General features: G+C 33.6%; 2 pseudogenes; both read right to left on the bottom strand.

Moving 5' to 3' along the window:
• Nucleotides 1–747, bottom strand: part of LOC128222687 (dopamine beta-hydroxylase-like) — a 34181-nt pseudogene extending 33434 nt beyond the window's left edge.
• Nucleotides 748–4769: 4022 nt separating this feature from the next.
• On the bottom strand, nt 4770–15755 carry LOC128222723 (DBH-like monooxygenase protein 1 homolog; annotated as a pseudogene).
• Between the last annotated feature and the right edge of the window lie 902 nt (nt 15756–16657).

Genomic DNA, 16657 nt, shown 5'->3' with positions numbered 1-16657 from the left:
GGCTATTGACTATAGGTCTTTCGGCCAACGTTTGCAATTTTGGCCCCCGATTGCGGTGTATGCGCTGCGATACAACTTGGATACACAATCAACAATTTGCTAACGTGGGCATCTGTTACCCTTAATTAAACACAGGGGCAGATACTTGTATTATGCAATTCTAAGATCTCCTGACAGTAAAATAATGTTCTTGCCCTCCTTTGTATTTGGTTTAAATAAGTATCACTATTATGTTATTTTGTGTTTGGTTTCATAATACATTTCCAAGCTTTGTATTTCATAACTTAACTATAGGTAAAAGTGCAATTACTCCCGAAAAATTAAAATACCAACGTATACGCACCAAAATCTGCGATATACTGCGATATATCATCATTGCATATGATTCAAATCTACTTGTTGTGTTTATAAATTTATAAAATGCGGTGTCAATTGTTCTTAAGTCGTATATTAAAATACTACTAAACATTTTATCACAATTCAAAAGCCGTCGCGTTTTTCAGTTACGGAGAAACAATGTACATATATCTTTTTTAATCATAATGAACTAATAGACAGAGTAACAAAGATGTCATAAATACAATAAATCTAACCTTAGCAAGCGACGGTCACCCATATTGAATCTGTACGTTCCGCTTTTACTTCGTCCACTGACCACAGGCTAATTAAGGAGAATCTTTAAAGCAATCGCGTTGTATAGTACACGGTTAATACTGTTTTTAGAGAAGTTGCGAGTATTTTGAAGTTTCACATTTTATACTATTGATTTCTTCGTTCCAGATTTTAACTTGTCACGCATGAACAGAACTGTCATCATAATGAAGGTTTAGCCTTGCTAAAGGTATCACTGTCCAAATTAAATAATAAACTGAATTTTTAACCAGTACTTCATAACGCTTACAACTCTTTTAGTGACTAATGGTGTTCTTTCAAGTTCTCCATAAACAAAATTGCTCGGTGTTTGAGTTCTTACACCTAGAATCTCTTTACAAAACTTCAAATGAACTCTTTACGCTATCGTTTAACCCCCAGACTTCAAAAGAATGACTCCAGACTCCAAATAAAAGTTGTGTTGTATACACCGGTCAGTGACTATACAATAGTCATCAAGGTTATCGTGTAATGTACTTACGTTAATTTATCTTAATTATATAAGTAAAGTACAAGTTAAAACAGTTTGTTACCTGTATCATTAACGAATCTTCTTGAGGCAAACAATTATAACATTTAAAATATTGATAATCTTTTTTAATGAAAAGCGTTTTATTATTTATTTTAATTGTATAACTTATTAAGCTTTTGTCACTCAAATATCATAGTGTATTAACCTTGGCTTGCCGTACTATCGGCAGATTTTCTCAAAGATATGACAAGTTATTATGCGCAAAATTTCATCTCCATTAAATCATTTTACAAATAAACAAATTTTCTGTATATCCCTTTTTAATGGTTTCGCTTGAAATACAATATCGTGTGAATAAGAGTAGAAGGGAGGTTGCGAGTGTTTTGAAATTTCACGGTGTTAACGAATGTTTTGTGTCCTTGATTTTAACTTGAATGTCTCACAATCATGTGGCCTATTATTTCAGCTCGACTGTCACGTTTCAACAAAAAACAGTCATCATTTGCATTACGAAGGATATTTGAGCCTGGCTATAGGGACCACTGTCTGAGCTAAATATTGAACTAAAAATACCGGAACGCATACAATATTTGTTTCGTTTACAGTAGCTGACAATAAGTTCAAATATAACCCGATTGTCACAAGTGCCGGTATTTTTAACCGCGATAATTTAATTTAAGTAAATTTCACTTGTTTGGGATACATTTTATTATATTCTAAGAATAAATTTTATCATGTACCCAAAAGAAATCCACATCATTCCATATCGCATAATTAGTTAGTCCTTAATCATTTCCAGTGCAAGACGGCAATATTCCACTCTGCCAACGTCTGCTACACCTAACGTGATGATTTCTATTATATTGACCGTGTGTGAGTCTGTAAAAGAAGTCAGAGCACAGTCAGGTTTGTGTTGTCGTTTTGGTTTGATAATTCGTAAGTTTAATAATAAAAATATATATGAAATACGTTTTCGTTAGATACATTATTTAATTTCCCACTCAACTTTGTAATTTAGCCGGAGGAGGCCGTTCTGGTGACGTACGACTCAAATGATCAGGTGGAGATCACCACCAACCAGACGTGAAAAGAGGACAACAACCACGTTACTAACACGTTTGCGATATAATCTTTATAATTTAAATACTGATCAGTAGTATATGACATCGAAGACAGCCTTTAAGAAGTCATATTTTCCTTACAACTCACAACTTCCTAAAAGCAGAGAATCGCTAAATCCGATGATCGTATAATTTGTAGGGCTGTACAGATTGTTTCTTTCAGTAAACTGTATAAATGAAACTAGGCCGGGTTCTTCTGCTCGTTGATTTATCCTTTGGATATAGTTTGTGCTCCAAACGATTGATTTAATGAATGTCGGCTATGTCTTGAATTACAAATTTAATGATACTGATGTTGTGTGTTTCATGATTTCCTCAGAAAGCCGGTGCAGGAAAAAAAAGTGTTGACTAAATTACTAAATGAAATGATATAATTAAGATGAATTAACGTAAGTACAATACACGATAACCATGTGCTTTTGTACAGTCACTGACCGGTGTATACAACACAACTTTTATTGCAGGTAGGGGGTACAGTAAAGACCAATTAAAGTTTCTGTTGACAACAAAACGAAGGCATTGTTTTATATACTAGCTGTATTACTCATCTTGAATATTATAATATTTAAGAACTGTTTGGCAAATATGCATAGCCAATAACATTACAGTATATAATTATGCCTTTTTTAGAGGAACTATTTGACGTCAATAGTGATTTAAAATTACTGCGCTTTATGACGTCAGTAAACAACGCCGCACGCGCGTTTTGGTGAAATGTAAAAACGTACATTTCTACGTCATTTTTTCCACGAATCAGAATTTTTAGATATTCAAGAAAAATTAACAATGTGTTTCCGGTCAGGATAAAAAAAATCTTTAATCAGGAACAAACACTTGATCAACTAGGATTGAGTCTAAAACACATAAATATGTTAATAGCCCGTCTAGGGATCAGTCTGATTTGGACGTGTGCTTTATTCAGGAAGGCACAATTAAAAGCCTAGAGACAGTCAAAAATACAAGGAAATTCGAACCTATTTACTCTAGTACAATTTGTATTTAACTGGAAACAAAATAAGTAAATAATAAATGAATATCTCTGATTGGTTCATAACTCGAGAAACAATCGATTAAAGTTTCAAAAGCACTCTGAAATAAAGGAAAAATCATGCCAATACTGTTAGGAGCTGTTTTTTACCATACAAGCCTTGCATTATGCTCCAGATACAGGTCAGTTGGTACACCAGGGAATGTTTAAAGTCTACACAGAGCAATTCACATTAAATATTCGAGGTTAAGGTAATAAACTCAAACTAAAACAGGTGTGTGAATGGTTAATATATAATTAGTGCGAAATATTCAAGCTGCAGAAAGGATATTGTAAGTTAAACCTACATGAAAGGGTAAATGCACTGAGTCCTATTAGTTTAGCGAAAAGAACAAAATGTTCTTATAAATCCTGCAGTAATTTAAAATAGTCGAATGATTCCTTGCTTTAGTAAAAAATGTTGTTGTTGATTGATTTGAACAAAACTCATTCCAATTGAAATAGGCATGATTAAGAACATTTTGAAGACAGGGTATAAACATAAGAATGATGAAGGACAGGATTTTTGAAACCTGATAAATGGTTACAATTTGGTCAGAATCAAGATGAAAGCGATATCAATCATCTGCCATTCAGCTGCCTACGGAATGCGACCGTTTGTTTAAAGGAAGACTTGAATAAGCTTTTCTTGTTATTGCTAAGAATATGTTTAAAAACTGACAAAGCTGGTAAATTGAATGATGGAGAGGGCATTTAACAAGGTTAATGCTGATGGACGGAATAAATAACATGCGCATTTAATTTCCGGAGATTGTATGACGTCATATAGCCGATACGTGGAGGAATCATGGACCCGAGACATTGTGGTGGTGCATTTTTATAGAAAAGTGTGCTGTTGGTGAATGGTGACAAACTATATATATATTATTATTTTTCCGGATCTTTATACTGTACTTATGACACAAATATGAAGGATAGAACAAATCAGCAATCAATTAAATAAAACTGGGACAAGTTGTCGTCAGGTTATCTTTTGGCAACTTTTGGATAAAAATGGACCAATTGTCCAAAACCACATACAACAGTTTGCGACAGTTGGCTGCTGCATCTTTACTATTTTTTGTGTCTTTTCCGACCATGTAAAATAAACACACCTGTCATTCGAGCGCACTGACTACATGAAATTTCTATTAACAGTAAATAATTTTAAACATAACGATATTAAAAGTGACATCGAACCAGACCATACAACTGATATATTCAGGTAAAAGGGCACGTATATTTCAGAGACCAAATCTTTAACAAGGGTGCAAACACACGTGCCCTGTGGAAATTGTTTTAAAGGTCCATAAAAAACGAACCTATACAACCGCATTACTATTTTTGTGGCGTGTATCTCTTTTTTAATTTCTTGCAGGCCTTAGCATTGTGTCGTTAAAAGTATTCGTTGTTTAATATTTGAATATTGGACGTGTGCATGTCGTTCCCATCATATTATTAAAAAAACATATGCTTCATGTGAAAATAATACTGAAAGCTGAAGGAGAACGTTTATTTAAAGAAACAGAAATAATTGAATCACAGCTCGAATTGTTGACTCTTAATAACATACCGTATAAACTCGTACTAAAGATACAAATACTTTATGAAATACATAGCAGGCATGTAAAGTAAAACATTCTTATATCCAAAGCAAAACACGATTTTTTTAAATAAAATTGCATTTTTTTGCAGAACGTAGGAATTGCACTGAAAACTGAATATAAAGTCAATAATGAAAAAGGTACAGTACATGTGTTCAAACAAATCTACAAATGGGAGTCCAATTTTACACAAAACAAATAGATTGATTTGACTACATCAAATAAAAACACATTTTGTTATATGTTTAGGTAGGAAATAAGTTTCTAAATACCCCAAATATAATAGTTCAGAAACTGAATTCCTGAAGCAAAAAAGCTAAACCAAGACTACTTCAAATGCACATATATCTGTCTCTTGAATTAAAATAGATTGAAAGTTTTTAGATTTGAGCAACCAGTCAAAACGGAATAATATACGTCATCTCATACAACTCTTAATTGTGACATAATTGAATAGTTTTTATTGCTACAACACTTATTTACATTTACGGAGGCAAACGAAAGGTAGTGTTTGGAATAAAGAGTTCAAATAAAAATCATACTATATTTTACTATCCTCTTGCTGTATGGAAAGCATACATGTACATATATTTAACAAAGCAAAAAATAATAATTTTCTTTTGACGCCTGAATGATGTTTCTAAAATTCAGGACGAATATACGCTACCAAATAATACTGCAATATGTAATGTGTTCACAATGATACGCAGCATAACCAATCAATATCCTTATTTTTTTCATCTACATTCATTGCCAAATTTTGTATAATAACGTGTAATCGTGGTGATATTTATGTACTGTTGCGTTATTAAAATTACGTAATCAGTAAGCTTTCTCGGAATAATATATACACAAAACATCATCAAAATAACAATGAAAGGGCAGCAACTGCGAATATAAAATGCGTCGAGGCCAGGCGGTTCTCGGCAGAAGATATGGATCCATCAATGTTTCCATTCGGTCGGTATCTTTCCTCCCACAACTCCATATCGCACGAATCAATTGCAGCAAAGAAGGATATTACTTCGTTCCTTGTGGATTCATCCCTTAAGTACCAAGTTCTCAACAAGTCTCCTACGTCACCGATGAAACAGGGATGTTGCTTAAGGGTTCTAACGTAATCAAGACATTCCTCCCGGCAAACAAATGGTGTGCATTTTTCTGAGACTGCTTCGTTCATGGCCACAGTGTCGGGGTCTCTGTAATTAAAAGGATAATACCTTGTATTAGGTTATCATGTCTGAATGATTAGAGTATTTCAACATTTTGACATCCATGACTACGTTTGAATATTTAAACATTGACATTGTGTTTGAAAATGAAAGACGGGAGCTTCTGATTTCGTTTCTTTCAAGAATCCGCCCCAAGATTGGTATTTGGTGTCCAAGTAATTTCTCACTTTCATTATAAAAATGAAAAGTTAATCTGTTAAATTTTAAATAATTCAGCACTGGTTATTCGTCTAAGATGTTTAAGCTAAAATAAACAACGTTTTTATGTGTTGTAAAGGTCTTTGTATTTGTATTTTGAACCAATTGATTTGATACGCTAAGAAAGTTGAAAATATTAAAAGAATTTAATGTCGTATGTTAAGAAAGATGAAAATATCACACTCTGTGCAAAACGTGTAAAGTTAACTAGCGCAGCATAAGCTTTGCAATTTAAAAATAACAATGTCGGATTGCGTTTACAGTAGGAAGCAAACACCAAGTGATGCTTTAGGAATTCATGCATTATTTTCTCTTTGACAAACTATTTACATATTTTTTTCCATACTGATAGAAAACTTCAAAATAGTATCAATATGTATGTGTATACGAGGGACGGCATGCTATCCTAACGTATGTTAGTTCAATTAATTACTTACACTGGGTTGAAAATTTTATCAAAATCACACCCTCTCCTGACTCTTCCGTTCATCCACATTTCACAATGATCAAGTCCCTTTATTGATACACACGCTGAAATAAATACAGGAAGCTACATCTTTCTAATTAATTTATGTTAATATGGAATACAGTTGGAAGCTGGTATTAGTCACATTCGAATCCAAATTTTGATTTAAAAGTACTGGCGACATTCTGAAAGGCTTTGAAAACGAGCACCAGCATGTTATTATGCGCCCGACTAATATACATTGGATGTAGAATTATGCTCATATTCGAAATGTTTTAAACATCAAACCATTCATGTTAACTCTTTTGTCAAGAGAGAATTCATAATAAGATAAGAAAATCGTGTAACCCAAATATCTACTTTGATATTGTTTACGGCAGCTTGGATAAAAATCAAATTACAAACGGACACCTTTGGCTTCGTGCATAGAAGTGACGAATATGAAAAGAGAATTAGTTTCATCTAAATTCCTAACAAAAATATGAACTGTCAATAGCAAGGACAAGCTCAGCAGTCAAAAAGATACTTCTGATATTGTTGACAGGAATATGAAGCAAAAGACTACAAACGCACCATAGCGTAAGTATGGACCTATTGAGCTAATTGTAAACTGTCTGTCAACACACACTACTCACATTCTGACCGAAAGTTTTCCTTAGGGTAGTAAATAAGGAAAGCAAAACACATTTCTTCTTGCGTCCCTTCGCCATAGTTGACTGTTTTTGTTTTGTCAAGCGATTGCCATACACATGTTGTGTGGAGTTCGTCTCCTGGTCGAACGGTTATAGGATCCTCGTATCTGTAAAAATAGGATATATTGGTACTGCGTTCGAACACATGCTATATAGCCTTGTTTCAAGTTTAATATAACAATCTTACTCCATATGTTTGTAAACATTGTAACTTGAAACAACCATTGGTAATATTTGCAAGTTCCATTCTAATTTTGTTTTTATGATTAACATTTATTAGTATAAAGTAATTCGTTTCTATTGAAATCATCAGAGGAAGACTTAAAACTTTAAAACGTTCGTCTCTTTCTGCATTTAATATAAAATGACGTCACAAGATAAAGCAAACTATGACGTCGAATAACCGGGTGTGACGTCATCATTTATGAGGAAAATGATAAAGAAAACTTTGTTATAAGATTTGTGTTTATGTTGTGATTCTTACTGGATATCATCTCAGTACGGAACTAAAACGACCGTATATATTTCGGTATAAAACAATCCGGGTACTACTTTCCTGCAATGCATATAGCTCGGGAAATGGCATTGCTTAGTCAGTTTGTGATTTTCAGCTCATCAACAGCGCAGGTAACACATGTACACAGGTGATCGTTTTATATTTTTTATCGGAGCTAAGCGAAGGTAGGCTTTCTAACACATTTCTTGAACGTGTTGAATATAGTTGTGAATTATATAAGGACTCTTGACAGATTATATATACTTATGTCATTTATCACATACACCATAGTATAAATAAATCGCATTTAAATAGGTAGGTTTTTCGGGAGAAAAAAAACAGTACTTCTGTTCTTTTGGGGTGAGGTCCAGGGCAACTATTGATGTGAGAGCAATCTCGCCGTATCAACGATTGTCTAGATATGTAATCCAAATCTACGAATATCGTTTATGATAAATATCAGAATATTTTGAAAAAGAAAGAAGACTGTTTTCATCTTCAAAGTTTAATATTCCATCGGGAACGCTAGGCTAAGATTCGTATTAAAAACAACGTATTTTTAAATAAACCTGTACGCATTGAACTCACTCATAAAACACAGGACTGTTGTAGTCATAGTGGTCATCTTTTGCTAGGTACTGTATACGCCGTCCATTTCGATTCAGCTCTGTGATTTGGGCCTTTCCTGAAGTAAAACAAACCTTATTATAGACGTCAAGTTCTTCAAATTATGTTTGATTACAAACCAAACAAGCTTTAAGAGCATTAAAACAAAGCTGTTTCAATGAACAACTATTAACAGTGAACGCTTAACCTCACACTTGACCAACGACTTATCAATCGTGCTATATTTGTTTAATACTTTTACATTAACGTTTAAAATGAGCCAGTTTCAACATAAAGGTAATGAGGTTTATACTTCTTTGAGTACTCGACGACCAAATTCAAAAATCAGCTTTTTAAATGTTCAAAAGAAGTTTCGTTATACATTGGAAGAAATTTATATACCAAATACGATAGTTCTTAACAGAAAAGTGGACAAACAAATGGTATACTTACCCATCGTATGCATGTGGTTAATAGCCAATGTGACCTGTATATCTCCCGTCATGATCTGATTGGTACATTTGCCAGGACAGGTGCCCTCTTCCACGTGTCCCATTTTACCCGGCGGAATGGCGATGTCACTCTGACCAATCATTAACACACCAGCATTGTAAGGGCGGAGATTTGGAGTGAGGTAAAGTTCGTAGCCAGAACTATCTGTATAACTGTCGACGAGGGAGGGGTTGTTCCAATGAAACTGAAATGGGAATATATGTATCAATTTGATGGGAGTTGTTTCATTCAAATCTTATTGTAGATAACTGTACGTTTAATGGTGTAGATGTGGTTCTAGTGAGTTTGAGATATATTTCATATCTGGTATTGAGACAGTTTTTGTTTTCATATAAATGCTACAATCGCCTGCATGCACGTAGTAGCCATAAAACTCAAAACAATAATCATTATAAGGGTTCTTTTTATCATGTAGCTATGTACGATATTAAATTAATTAATCAGTTTATATGTTATGTTTTGAGTTATCCCGTATAACCCATGTTGTTTGATTCCATTTCTTAACATGTAATTGGGCGTTATAGTAAGTCACCATCAATTAAATGAAATGAGACATGATAAATAAAAAAATGTTCATCATGATTTCAAACGTCTGGCTACTTGCTTGTTGGGGAAGGTTTATGTAGACAATACAATAATAATACATAACAGTTATAATTACAATAAAAATATCAGTTTCGGTTTAATTGATAGCAAGGGTACATCTATGCTCTGTTCCGTAGTCCCCTAGCTACGAAGTTGTCATGTATCCCTCAATTGTCATTGCTGTACTTGATCACACGTAATAAATACACTTACGGATATGAATGATATGATCAGATTCTAGCTAGACCCTAGATATTGTTTTCTCGCTGATAATACAATACGTTGGCAGTAAAACACCATACCGCCATCACAGCATACTTCAGTCCCTCTTCTCCAGCAACCTGGAATCCCATGTCTTCATTGAAACATATCCCAGGGCTACCTGCTGCCCATAAACTTATCATCTCCTGACATGATTGCATTTCACCCTGACAATTCCATGGTTTGTTGAGCTCTCTTGGTGCTGTGTCTGTAATATATATGTTGGCAATATACTTCTTATGTTTTTTAAAACTTAAGGTTTGTAAATAATTGACCTAGGTTAATGGCTTCTGCCCCGACATGCTCCTTTACCTTTAAGTAATGAAAAAAAAGGTGATCAATATTTTAAGTGATTCATTGAATAACGTTCTGAGAAAGCGATTTTTATGCTGTTTGAGGTTTGAAGCCTCTATGGTAAGTAATCGCGAATTGAGTGCCTGAATTATAACCTTATACTAACGCGTTCCCCGATAATTGGGAGGGATACAAGGAAAACTGGAATCGCGCCCAACCATCCAGATACAACTATTCTTAATTTATAAGCTAGTCCTTGACTTTGATTAAATAATTTTGCTAAATAAAGAATGTATTTATCGAAGGTGAACGTAATCCGATTAAGTGTCCTATCAATGAGTAACTTATCTCATTGTCACTATAAGTCTAGTGAAAGGAACTGAAATGAGTGAATAACAAGTTAGTGAGTTAGCAACTCCGTAGCATTTAAAACGCTACAAAGAGAGGCAAGAAGGAGTTTCATAATTTCCTACGCAGTGATCTCCCCTGACAATGAGAATAGAACTCTCCCATTATAACTTGAATTCAGCTGTACAATACTTCTTTTTTAAAAGAATGGTTTATTTTATTGCGTAGATAGTTTAATATCATTTTGATTATTAAAGGTAAATGGAGGTTAGAGCACGAAATCAAATCAAAGATATTTAATAATCTTTAAATATGAGTCACGTGAAATCTATTCATGGACACATGATACAACCAAAGCTAGATACATCATTTTATATTATGTCACGTATTAAGATTTTGTTCGCAAAGAGGTAAACATAATATAAAACTAGTATTTGTACCCACTGCGAAATGTAATTCAATATTAAGATAATTTTGAAATGCACTGTTTGATTTTCCACCGATCATAAGCTGACCCCACCTGGATCAATATGTAAAGGCGTTAGCCATCAAAGAAGTTATTTAACATTGACAAACAAACCTCATTCACTCTTAAACAGACCTCGTAATGTTTGACTGAATTACCACAGACTACTGATTTAGCTACGGCTATTCTGTACTCAAAATAATGGTATGTTTTTCAGATCGTAAGCATGGGTTTTATCAAAGTATTAACTGCAGCCCAATACAACTTTCTTCTAATTTCACTTGCATAGATTGCAAAAAATAAAACGTTTATAAAAATGATGATTATTTATATTTGTATACATGTAAAAAATAAGAAATCAATGCCAATGAATAGGCACGTTAGAATGTTTTGGTCCTGTATGGAAAGCATTTAGGAATAACAATAATTACCCATTCCAGAACATCCGTAGACGATGATGTGGTGCATGACCTCCCTGTTGTCGATGATTGGGTTAGAGGCGATCAGATGGTAGGGCTTATCAGATGGAAGCTCAAAGGCCATACACATGTATGTGGTTTCCTGGGCAGGGACTGGCGTTTCCGGGAAACGTATGTCCATTTTGACGGTGTCTAAACAATAAATGTTTTTGTTTTGCAATTTGTAACATGTCGATGCATCTTAAAGACTTAATCTATATTGCATTTGCATACCTCTATTTCAACTTTATACACTTCAACTTCTATTCCTTAAATGAACTTTATTTCGGCTATTGGGATTATCATCCGATGAACGCAACATCTTCGGATATGTTCGGATCATGAGTCATCGAATAACAATATGAATGTAAATTAAAAACATATTTATCTTGTTATTGTTTGTTTTGTGTCAGCAAACCTCGAAGAACTTAACTCAACTTGTTAGAGAGTTAAGATCTATGATATGTTAAATGTATTGTTGTCATTGGTGTTTCAAGTTTACCATTAAAAGTGATTTGAAGTGATGACTTATTCCTGCGTTATTGTGACGTCATTTGATAGTCTGTTTCCGGCTACGTTTGTCGTTCTATTTAAAACTTGTTAAATTGAAATGAGTTTTTTTGCAATTTTTGAACAGAATAATGAACTTTAAGTGTAAATATAAGTAATGAATTGTGAAGTTGATGTCATTATCTGAGATATAAACGCAGTTGGACTGGTTAAAGTACGCATTGGGTCCACACACTTTATTATGCCAAATTGGCGTTATAGCCCGATAATGACATTAATCCCGCAAGTCATTCCTTAAAAAATAGTTGGCAGCTGTAAAATCTTATTAGAGAGGTGTTATTTATTGGTTGATTGTTCATATGATTTCAAAATGTAATATCCGTAAAATGCATATTGATCAAAATAAAAATCTACATTATACAAGCCAGTTACTCCCCGCACATGTGCTACATCTATAGACTCACATACCCCTGGTGGAAACAACAACTAAACTCTACCGTCTGCGTGTATGGGGGGGCAATCAAACTCTCAGGTATTTCCACAGTCTACAAACGAGTTTCTCCCTGCACACGTGCTACTACCCAATGGCTCACATACACCTGAAGATAATAACAACTTTATGTACAGGGTGAGCCTCAAGAAACAAGAAGCATATAAGTTTCTAATTTTAACAATTAATGTAGGAATACACATTCAAAAACCAACAGCAGAAACAGACATAAAACTGTTCTTAGATTGTTTCATGATTTTTATAGTCAAATACGTCATCTTTTTGTTATTATTTTTTTATAAGCATTGAAAAAATATATTTTGATAATTACACTAAATTTAAAATAGGACGATATTGACTTGCGAATATCGCTGTGATGTAATGTCATTCCAACAAATTGGTTTCAAATAAAAGAACAAAACAAAACAAATTAAACCGTGAAAAACTTATCACTTGTTATTATAGGGTACCGTCCCTGAGGTTTTACCTGGGTGTGAAAGACCGAAAGTGACTGCTGGAGCCTGTCCTTGGCTCCATATACAGTCAGGATCTCCCAGTTCTTCTCCGTTCGTCCGTCCATCTCCATCTGAATCCATTCTGCAGATTGTAGAGTCCCAAACCTATACGAATATAAACAAAGAAAGAACTTTCAGGGATATAGTATATCAAATGCTGTAATGGTGGCACATGTGCGAGGTTGAGTAGTGACGCATTATGTTATGTTACACAATAGTGTGTGTTTTTGTCGTGGAATAAATTGGAGTACTCGGAAAATCCACTAGTTAAAAGGTTATTTTGTCTTTTCAATATAAACATTTACATAAGAGAGGCTTCATTGTGATGGTGTAAATAATCCTAGCTCAGACTAACCTAAGTTTGTAAGTATTATACATATTAATATATACCTTCCCGTTTGCATCAAAGTCCCTTCCAAAGGGGTTTCTAGCCCCTCCACCCGCCTGATTCTCGTGCCCGACCCCATCCCATATTCGAGAGGAGTCACATGGATGAGGTACGCTGTCACCATTCGGGATTTTTATTTGAAGACTTGGGTAGGCATGCACAGAGGAGAGCAATATGCAAACGGCAGGCAACCACCTGCAAAGTATTGACTTTTATTAGAATGTTCATATACTAACCAGTTTTTAACATTCGATACGATTTTTTAAACAATATGAGAAATGTTTGTTTCAGAGTTTAAAGAGTCCACAAGCGAGTTCAAAGTTCACCGTATTGCATATCAAGTATCATAATTGGCGATTAAGTACCTTACTAAAACATATAGCTCAGTATTTCATCTATGACTTTCATAATGGTGATATTTCGGCGTAAATGTAAAACATCATATCAGAGTACCTAAAATTCCAAACCTATATTGAGTTTGAGAAAGTGGTTGACTCGTACGGTCATTATTAAAATGCCAATAGTTGCATTCATTGAACAGATTAATAATTGATAACTGGATGGAACAATATAGATGATTTATTTGTAATAATGGATATTTTGTTTCTCTTCATATTATATAATTCTAATACACTATATATAGGTATATTTGTTAGGCTTTCAATGTGACCACAAACCAAATTGACATACGAACTAGAGTACCAAGCTACTGCAAGTGCGCTAAGTCAAGACAAAATTTCGAAAACAATTTGAACTTATCCTTTTCATATTTGTAAACAAAAGTGTCTTTGGTGTACTTGAATATCAATTTGAAACATTAAAAGCGTTATACGGATAAGAACATCTTCTTTTAGCAGCACTGAATTTAATTAAGTCTTATATACGGTGGTTATATGTTTGTGTCTCTAGTTCATTGTCATTTAATTCGTAGTTTTCATTATTTTCACTATAGGAATGTTTTGCTTAAATTTGCGATTTCCCCATTTCGCAGTGTATCAATAGAACTCAACATTATGTACAAATGATCCAAGGCTTTAATAAACACACTCGTTCCGACATGTGTGAGACAAAGGTGGTCAATATACTATCAAAACATTTCAGCTTAAAAAAATTGATAACGTAAAGTAGTTTTCCATTTATATTTAACATCGTTGCATGTCTCATTACTGGGTGAGAAATTCTTTCAATACAATGAAATATATAGAGGAGCATGATCATTGCATTCATAAAAACCGCCGATAGTAAACCCAGATATCTATGAAAAGGTACATTCATGACTCCATACGTAAACAATGACGGAAGATCCGTAATGAGAATAAAAGGTTTGTTAACAGCCATTACCAATTCTACTATTAAAAATACGCATGCATGAAGATTAACAAAGACCAAGCAATGAAATTCCATGGCTATTATGTACCCTATCGAAAAAGACCCTAACATTTATCATTTAATCCAAATTATTTGTTATTTGTAAGTTTTCTTCAAATTAAAGTACATTTTTGTACTTTAAATTTTATGCACTATTGTGAATTGCAAATACAAATCAGCTCTATATTTGTGTTATTTTATGAAATTTAAGAACCCCTTTCACAAAATTAGGAACGCAACTTTTTCAGCACAGTATGGCAATTTTTCGCCAATCAACTGTATTATTACAACAAACAATACATCCCCAAACCCCTACCTCAATTTCTATAGAAAACATTAGCGGTTGGGAAAGTGGGATCACACCACAGAGGTATGGTGAGGAGCATAATCAGCATCGTCATATTCATTGTTAAAATTATCATGTACGATGAAATCACATTTCGATTCCACTTATAAGTCACCAGTTTCTTTACCATATTCAGAATAATAAGTAATATCATTTTCTAACATTTCTTAAAAGTCCTCATTTAAAGTATTATACACAGGTGAAACATCACCCCATACATCAGCTGAACATCTATTCATATCCATGTTAATAATAAAGAATATGTGGTCTTATTTAAGCCAAATAATATTATCGTAATGTTTTGAAACAATTTGAATACAGTTTTGTAAATGAAATAAATAGCGATACCACCCTAGCGGGAAATTTTCTGAAAAATATGAGAAATAGATCCATTTAAATTGATATTACCTGATGAATTTATCCATGGTTCATATAAGACATCTTAACAGAAATGCACACAAACAAAATCTAACCTTAGCAAGCGACGATCACTCATATCGAATCTGTTCCGTTAATACTAATTCCGTTCACTCTCTAAAGGTTTATACGGGTGGAGCTTGTGTGCAGAACCTTTTATTTAAAAATTAACTACTTTCAGTTCAATATTTAGTTCAAACAGTGTTCCATATATTAAGTATTTGTGGAGTGGCAAACACGAGACTTCTTTAAATAAACGGAGGAAAAATGATATTTGCCTGTACGTGTGATGTGGTCCATTATATTTCAAAATAAATCTCACATGATGAAAAGCGCTTAAAGTAGTAAGACCCTTATAGGCATCATTTCAAACTATGATCAGCTTACTAATTTTTGCAAGGTTATCATTTACCATATACATAAAATTCAACATTTTGATAATTACATTTGAATCTTGTGCTGACTCGACATTTAATGTTTCATCTTATGAAAGTTAAATTACATTTGTCGAGTCAGCACGAAATTCATTATCTGAAAGAAACCAAACACCTTTATTTTGTTTTGTTTTGTATACTAATTAACTGTCAATTTTTTTCGCATGTATCATAATTTCACTTTTTATATGGGAGATTCTGACCTTAATATGTCTTTTTCTTATCCATTTTATCAAAGTGTGCCATTTTTTTAGGGTTTAACGAATTGCGCCTTCGACAAGAGCGCAAAATGACAACATTTGATTAAAATTTGACTGCGAAAAAATGATACGTTATAATGTTTTTGGTAAATCTGCATTCACTAGTGTTTAAAACGCGATGTTTGTTTAATCTGCAATAATAAATGTTGCAATCTTATAAACGTATTCTTATAATGTGACCCTTTCATTTGCGCTGTTTTAAACCGCATATCACAATATGTCCTATTTTTGTAACCCCGGCACATTATTTTAACATGTCAGTTTAAAAGGTAGATATGACTATTCCCGATATCGCTTTGCAATATTTAAGTATTAAGTATGTAGACCTGCGGCCTACAGCCTTACAATAACATTAGTCACCATGCACGTGCCTTTTACATGCTTAATATACATACAGCATGCACGCATTCCGAACAGGTTGGAGAATACAAGAAGGAGG

The sequence above is a fragment of the Mya arenaria genome, chromosome 17 (assembly GCF_026914265.1).
Source record: "Mya arenaria isolate MELC-2E11 chromosome 17, ASM2691426v1".
Taxonomy (NCBI): domain Eukaryota; kingdom Metazoa; phylum Mollusca; class Bivalvia; order Myida; family Myidae; genus Mya; species Mya arenaria.
This window is presented reverse-complemented; position numbering and strand designations above follow the sequence as displayed.